Below are 8239 nucleotides of genomic sequence, written 5' to 3' on the forward strand. Positions count from 1 at the left end.
AAATGGTGATTATTTTAATATCGGCGAGCATATACAGAATTGAATTTAGTAAAATGGGTACAAACAGCCAAATTTTAAGTTAAGCCTATATTTTAAGTTTTATTAAAAGTTAGGCAAGTGTTCAAATTCACAATTATTAATTATTGAGCTTTATAACAAACAACAATATCGCCGAAAATTAATACACTAGTACACGAAATTTACAAATTTCGTAAAAAATATATTTAGCCAGCTATTATTATTCTATACGCTAACTCTAGCTCTCTGTATTTAATATTACGTGTAATAATCCACCTAACTTAATAACAACACGTTAAATAAAATTAATGCTTACAGATAAAATAAAATATGAAATTGATAAGAAAGGAAGAAAATAAACAAATAATCGTCATTAAACATTAAGAATTAATTGTTATTATTTATTTGTTATAATGAATGTGTAATCAATTTAGACACTAGTCATTTAAGTGAAAGTTTTAAAAAGGTAATTCAAATATTTTCGCGCCATTTCAAATTTCTACGTAGCAGTAGTTGCGCGACGACCCTCGACGGTGACGTCAAATCTCATGTTGCATCCGCCATTTTGGTGATAAATGGATGATTAAAAACGTCAGACTAATTTAGTAAGAATTAGTACAGTTTGGATTTTTATAACCATGTTAATAAAAGTACAATAATACACGGTATTTTTAAATAAAATTATTTTACTTAGTATAATTCTGTAAGTTATGAGTAGCAATTAGCTCATAGTTTAACGACGCTATTCATTTATTTATTTGAATGGAAACCTACTGCTGTGGGAAATCATATGTACAAAATAATATTCTAGTTAAACTAGGAGCCAATGACAAGTCTTCACTTGTAGCATTTCAATAAGTTACAAATGGAAAGTAAAGTAAATACATATATAAATATATGCCAAAAAAACTTAGGGTATGTATAAATGGTCACCGTAAAAGGATCTGTCACGCTGCCTACAGAGACTATTAAAGTTTTTGTTCGCTAGCACAATATCGCTATTTGGCCTATAGTTATTTGATATATTAGGTACACATATGAGTGGATTATATCAGAGGGCATAGCCAGGTACATTATAATTTATTTTAGATAGGAGTTCGGGCAAATCACGTTCTCTTAATTATTTTTAAAGATAAAACATCAAACAAGGGGCAGCAAATTAAGTTTTTGGCATAAATCCGATAAATTTTTCGTCTCGTATGTAATTTTTTGCTAGCAAAGATTTTGTAGACTGACGCTGATTAAGTAGTTTTAAGTGTTCCATATAAATAATTAAAATAAATTAACTGAGTTGACCGTTAGTGTGAATGCATGTTTCAGAACACGTGCGAAGGAGTGAGTTTGAAAAAAGAGCGCTGAAAGCGTGGCACCGGCGCGTCGTGGCAGCGGTCAACATTCGGGCGAGTGGTTCCCGCCAAAGCGGGCGCAGGTTGTGGCGCGAAGGCCTGCGATTGGCCGGCGCTGCGAGGCGGCGGCGCGGCGGTCGCCGGTGCGCAAGGCCGCCGGTTTTCCCGCGAACAATGCCAAATGGTGCATTTGTCAAGGTGAGTTCGTTCACCGCCGACGCCGGCGCCGCGCTCTTCGCTCGCTCACTCGCGCCAAACGAAGGTCGTCGGAAGGCAGCGGCGCGTTTGGCGCTCTTTGCATCGCCACCAACACACCTTAATTACTAAACCGCTTCTATACAGGTGAAATCATTTCTTTTTTTTTATCACTTTTTAAAATAGTATTTTTAAAATGAATTCAGACTTGTCTTCTCTTATTGTCTACTTACTGTCAATTCATTGTTGATAATGTTGAAGAAATAAAATTTACAAAGTTAACGCAAACTTAACCAAAGTGAGACATGACTTTCGAGTACCATTTGGTAATATATACCATATTGGGAGGAAAGGAAAATATATTTAACCTTTTCTTTTATCTTAATTTATCGCCAAAATTACTTATTCTCGCCATTAAAATTTTTTTTCCAATTTTTTTTAAATGTTTATATTTTTAAGATATTATAATATTTAATTTAACAATTTTTTTTTTATATTTAAGTGAAAAGGTACGACAAAAAAGAAGAAAGAAAAATTTTGAGAATGTAAAGGAAGAAAGAAAAAGAGTATCAAGTGCTACGCCCGGACGAACTTCCCAGTTCGGCCGACATTCACGGGTCGGTGGGATCTTCGTCCGTTTGTATCGCTTATACGTTTTATCAACGTCAACATGTTCGGACATGAAAGTGGCGGCACGGAAATTCTATTTTTAAAGTGAGAACAGTTGGAAGAATGTGTTTGAAGAAAAATATGTTCCAGTGAAAGTATTGAATGGTAGAACATTTTAAATAACTTCCATAATAACAGGCAGCGTTGTGAAATTGCTGAACGCGGGAAAACAAAGCCTACGTCAAAAGTTTTCTGTCATTCGCGATATGAACAACAAATACAGCTTTTTTTACTATTTTGTGCTATGTCATATAAATATAAATTTATCTTTTAGCTTATTGACATTTGTGATTTATTTATATTATTGTGCACTACTGTATATTCTGTATAATTTAAGTTAATTTTGTATATTAAGCAGGTTTTTAATTTAATTTTTAGGTTAAATTATATGATGAAGTTAGCCATTTTCTTTATCCTGATCTTATTTTTAATTTTTCGAGAGAACCGACTCCAGCGTCTGACGGCAGTGGCAACAAACTTTGAAAGGCAACGTGCATGGTCATTGAGAAAGACTGCGATGGGAAGAAAATTGTACTCATGAGAAAACATCAAAAAAATTTAGCATTCGATCGACAAAGAGCTAGACTACGAAGAATATTATTTCCTTATTATACATTTACAGGTATTAAATCAGGACACTCCATTGAAGAAAAGAATCAAGAATGAAAAGAATTAATAAATTAATTTAAACCAAGTAGCAATTTGTATTATTTTTAAAATGTAAGTCACGGAAAGGTGGGTATTTAAATAAAACTTCAAATGTTAATGTCTTGGACATAAGGATCACAAATATTGGAATAAAACTATGGTCAAACATTAAAGAGACACTTTAGATTAGGGAAGTTAAAATAAGACTAAACCGACGCCATTTAGGTTTGTTTCCATTGCCTAAGTATTCACATTGAAAGGTTAGCTAATACTGCAATATGATACTGTAATATTGCGGAAAAATCGCAGTTTTTCTGTTCCAACGGCGCTATAGTAATTAATTGACGTAACATTCTATTATATTATTCAAGGTAAAAAACGAAAAATCTTTTTTGCGTCAGACATGATATTAAGAAACGAAAATGTATTAGCAAAGACAATGGCATATCAATACGAACGATACTATTTTTTTGTATACGAACACATTTAGTAACTAAATCATTTTCTTGTTATTTATTTTTAAGTCCATGTATACCTTTAAATAAATCTTTATACGAATATCACAGATTATTTATAAAATTATATTGATTCGTTTGTTTAAACATGAAATTACAAACGAACCCTAATAATTAATAGTGGGCAGAATTTTTCGTATATTAATACTATTAATTATAATAAAATAAGCCAGCAATACTTTACACTTCGTATCGGAATGTATGTAATTATAGACATGAACTATTTATATTATAATTATGTATGAACTGCAATATGTCGGTGCGGTCAATGCGTAAGTATTATTCACAAAATTACTTAACAGGACCACTTTCAGTATTAGCTTCTCAGTAAGTTTAATTAAAAATGAAACAAAATGATATTTCCTAGCATTCAAGAATACTTTATTCAACACATAACGACGTCTGTTACTGAAGTCAAGCTGAGTTTACCACCTGTTCGCTTGATAAATACCTCAGAAGTAAGAATAACAGGTAAAAGAAACAGCGAGACTGTTTATTAAAAAAATATAAAATAACATATTTAATAAACATTGAAATAGCCACCTTCTATAAGTATTTTACAGTGTAGTGACCATTAACACAAACTCTCTAAAAATCCACCTAACTTTCGCTAAATCTATGAAATCTTTCTGAACATTATTTGGTATCCTGTAACCAATTATTAGTAAATATCATGAAATTAAATTATCATTTTTATATAAGAAAATATTGAGATAAGGGGATCAAGACATTGTCAATATCGATATTTCGATGTATCGCTAATTGGTATCGTTTTTAAACAAAAATCTAGAGATAGGGTTCCTATCGGTAAAACCGAAGATTGTAGGACTCAGCTTGAGCAGACCTTGAACTAAAACAGAATCTTTAAGCATCAGCCGTGGGTCTATCCAGCTACCATTGCTAGTAATTCAAATTAAAAAATATTAATACTGTTAACAGACTTCCGAAGTAAAGTACGTCTAGTTTCCATACGTGAACATGAGGTAAAATGTTCATAAATTCGTTACGTGTTAAAAAGAAAGGTAAGGTTTTTGTTAATTTCGAAAGTCGCATTCCGATCTCGTAAGTTGGCACATCGTGTCGGTACGATTTAGATGACTCATCTTACATCGCCAAAAATTGCCAAGTTTTGAAAGCGCGCATCTCAGAGCCGTAGAGACTTCGTGAAACCAAAACGATTTCTATCTCTATAATTACACATTTGATTTTTATTCCCTTGTTTTGAATTATTGTTTAATCGATTTTTTTTAAGGTAACCTCGTAATTTGTACTGCAATGTATGAAGATAAAAAGACACTCAGTTATTCAGAATCAATATGAAATAACAAATTGTTTAATTTGCAAAGGAAATTAATGAAACAATTTTTATTTCATCGTGGTTGACTAATACGTGCTTTGATTCCGTTCAGTGAAAAACATTTATATTGTAGTTAAGTTGGTAAATAAGAAGAAGTTCGTATTAATTAAAGCCGTCGGAACGCTGAACGCAGGCTGCTTTCAACCGGTCCTATTGGAAATCTATAGGCAGGCCTATATCCGGCAGAGGGGCCGTCTTACGACTGAAATGATGATAATGATAATTTAGACGAACCGAAGTAACCAACTTAGCAAATTCAAGTTGCAGTGAGCGGGCCATATGGCGCGCTTGACGCTGGTTGAAATTTTGATGATGACGTTTAATTTCGTTAAAATAGTTTATATTTTACTTCGGCAATAAACCTACATATCACACGTGTATAAGTTTAAGTAAAACTTCATAAAGTTATTCACGGGTTAAAATATTACTGGAGGTAAATCTCTTTTCGAATGGAACGTCCATGTAAGTGACGGCGACCGTTTCTACTACTAAACACTGGCGTAAGCAATATTTCAATTTGATACGACATTAGATTAGATTCATTATAGAATTTTATACTACGATAACCTATCATCAAATGATCATGGCTGACGCTGCGCTAATGCCATGAAAAAGTTGTACTGCCAGTGGGTAAATTTAATTAAATTGAAATTTAATGAAATTTTTACTAAAAGGATGAAAAAAGTGGTGTTAATTCTTAGAACACAACCGGCTATGTATTAATTTTCTAATTGCTGTTGATTCACATGGATATAGGATCTCTTTTGAATAAATATCCATCGTAACATGTTTTACCCAGACACAGCACGATATTTATTTATTTATTTATTTAACAGTTTATTGTACACAATAAAAACACTAAAGTAACAATGCAAATATAACTGACACAACAGGCACTACTTATTTCTAACCAGAAATTTCTTCCAGTAGGCCTACGGAAGGAGATTCATAAAAAGTAAGGCAGACACAACGTGCACAATAATTAAATTGAAATATTTACAATAGATATTTTATCTTTTCATTAGTAATCTATTATTATTTTCTAGTTTCTTCACATTTTATTTAAGAAACGGGGCAATAGGCTCCTTGTAATAAAAACAGAGCTAAACTAAAGTGACTACAGCGCAAAAAAAAAAAATAACTTTAATCTTGTTCTTAAGCATTCCCGTAAAGCTTAATATTATAGATTAATAAGATAATCATAAAGTTGCATAATATGTATGCTAACAAGATTATTGTATGATGTACTTAAAAAAGTTTGTACAGTACATAACTTTAACAATAATAACTGAAATTATTTGATTGAATTATTTATTTTTATTAATATAACATGATAGATACATGTTTTGACATTACAGTATGATAAATCCAATTCCAGTTTGTGTGGATACTGAATTCAATCACAAAACCACAAGGATATAAACTTGTATATAATTTAACTACACATAAAACCGTATTAATGAGGTACTTATATTTTTTGTAATCCAAAATCAGAATGACCCAAAAAGTAACTAGGGTAATTTGCTAAGAATACAATAAACTAACTTTGCGAGACCCGTATAATGCACAGATACCACCAGTGCAATTTTGTGATACTTATATAGATATATATACAATATGCGTTATAAAAACATAATATTAAAACAAGGACAATCTTTTTTTATGTCTGTTTCAATAACACGAGTATTTTAATGAGCCCAAACTAATAAAGTATGTTTTAATTTTAGATCTGCCTCATTGTAAATTTGTTCTTTTTTTTTCAATAAAATCAAGAAGAGGGTGAGTAAGTAAGAATTAAACATCTTCCTAAGTTAACAAACTTGACGCTATTAAATTATTTGTGAAGAACTAAAATAAATAAATAAATTTGCAAATCAAATTAAAATAATATATTATAACCTCAAATATTTATTAATCTGCTTAAAGAACAAACAAATTAATTCAATTACCCATTAAGAATTATTACAAGTATTAAAATGTAGGATACTAAAAAATATAAATGCGTAACTCAACGTTTTCCATGGATTATCTACGTAACATCATGTTTGTTAAAAGCAAGTAAAACAGTGTGATACCAATAAGTCACAATATGAGAGTAAAAAGTGAACAAAATAGGCTTGCCGGTTAGCCACAAAATATTGGAACCATAAGTATTGTAACAAATATTGTTTTAAGTACAACTTAAAAACATTATTTATAGGTTTAGGTTCCAGGAGCTTTATAGAATTTAGAAACAGTTTTTACACAATACATAAGCAATATTTTAATCATCCAGACGATTTCTAATGTTTGATATGCCTTGCGTTAAAAAAATATGTGGTTAAAGCCCCTGCCAAATATTGATGTAAAGAAAAATATCTTTTTTAAAATACTTGTAGATGTTAACGATTATTTAAATACGATTCGTATGTATAAATATGTGTGACATTTACTCAATTAATATATTTATTGGCAGTTTACTGTACAAGATATAAGCTTAACAAAATATTTAAAGCTATAATATTACTTCGAGACTACAATACTTAATAACGGCTTGAAACGTGGTCATCCTGCACTGCAGAATAACAACCATCCAAAATTGTAACACTTTTATGAATAAAATATCTATCAAAAGTTATGAAACAAATACAAAATATTCCATAGAAACATTTAAAAATAATATTTTTTTAATATATTATTTTTAATCAAACAACTTTTATAAGAATTTATTAACTTCAATTTTAAGTCATTAGTGCCTTTCATTTTCAATTGTCTTCGGTTTTCTGCTGCATTAGTATTGTTACAACTTCAGAAATTTGCATAATCGTAAGGAATAAAGAACAACAAAAAACCAGCGCCAAAACGTAATAAATATTTCTAGACCAGGGCCTCTGAGGTTGTGGAATAGAGACCACGGGTCAGCAAGAGCGCGGTAGGCAGCACACCCTTAAAGTGGACATACAAACTTGTCGATCGAAATCGAATGAAAATCATTTAATTAATGTCATTTCATTGACATTGGAAATCTATGTCGGAAGCGGATGTGCAGCAATTGGCGTCCAACGGCTGAAATGATGATTTTAATTAATCAGCCTTACTGAGGCTATCATCATCACACAATTTTTTTGATATAGGACAATTTTTTAAAATTCGGCACATTTTAAATGTATTTGAACACGATTACGTTACGTATATAAGGTTTAAAAAATAAAAATCCCAATATTTAAACAAATCAATATTATTTCCAATAAATTTATCAGAACATCCACATTGAATGCAATATGTTACTTTCTAAAATAAAACAAAGTCTTCGACAGCATGAAACTAAAATGTAAGGAGTATATGACGTATTTACAATAAGGTGGTTTAAACACAAATTAAACATAGAACATAACAAAAAATCAGTGCAACAATAAAATAATAAATATTTCTAGACAGTGGTTCAACGTGGTAAAGTTACTGTTAAACTAGAGATATAATTAATTTGTTAGTTATACAAGTTTTGTTACAAA

The sequence above is a fragment of the Battus philenor genome, unplaced genomic scaffold (genome assembly GCF_028537555.1).
Source record: "Battus philenor isolate CCGP_79_NKW_IND1 unplaced genomic scaffold, ilBatPhil1.0.hap1 SCAF_13, whole genome shotgun sequence".
NCBI classification, from domain to species: Eukaryota; Metazoa; Arthropoda; class Insecta; order Lepidoptera; family Papilionidae; genus Battus; species Battus philenor.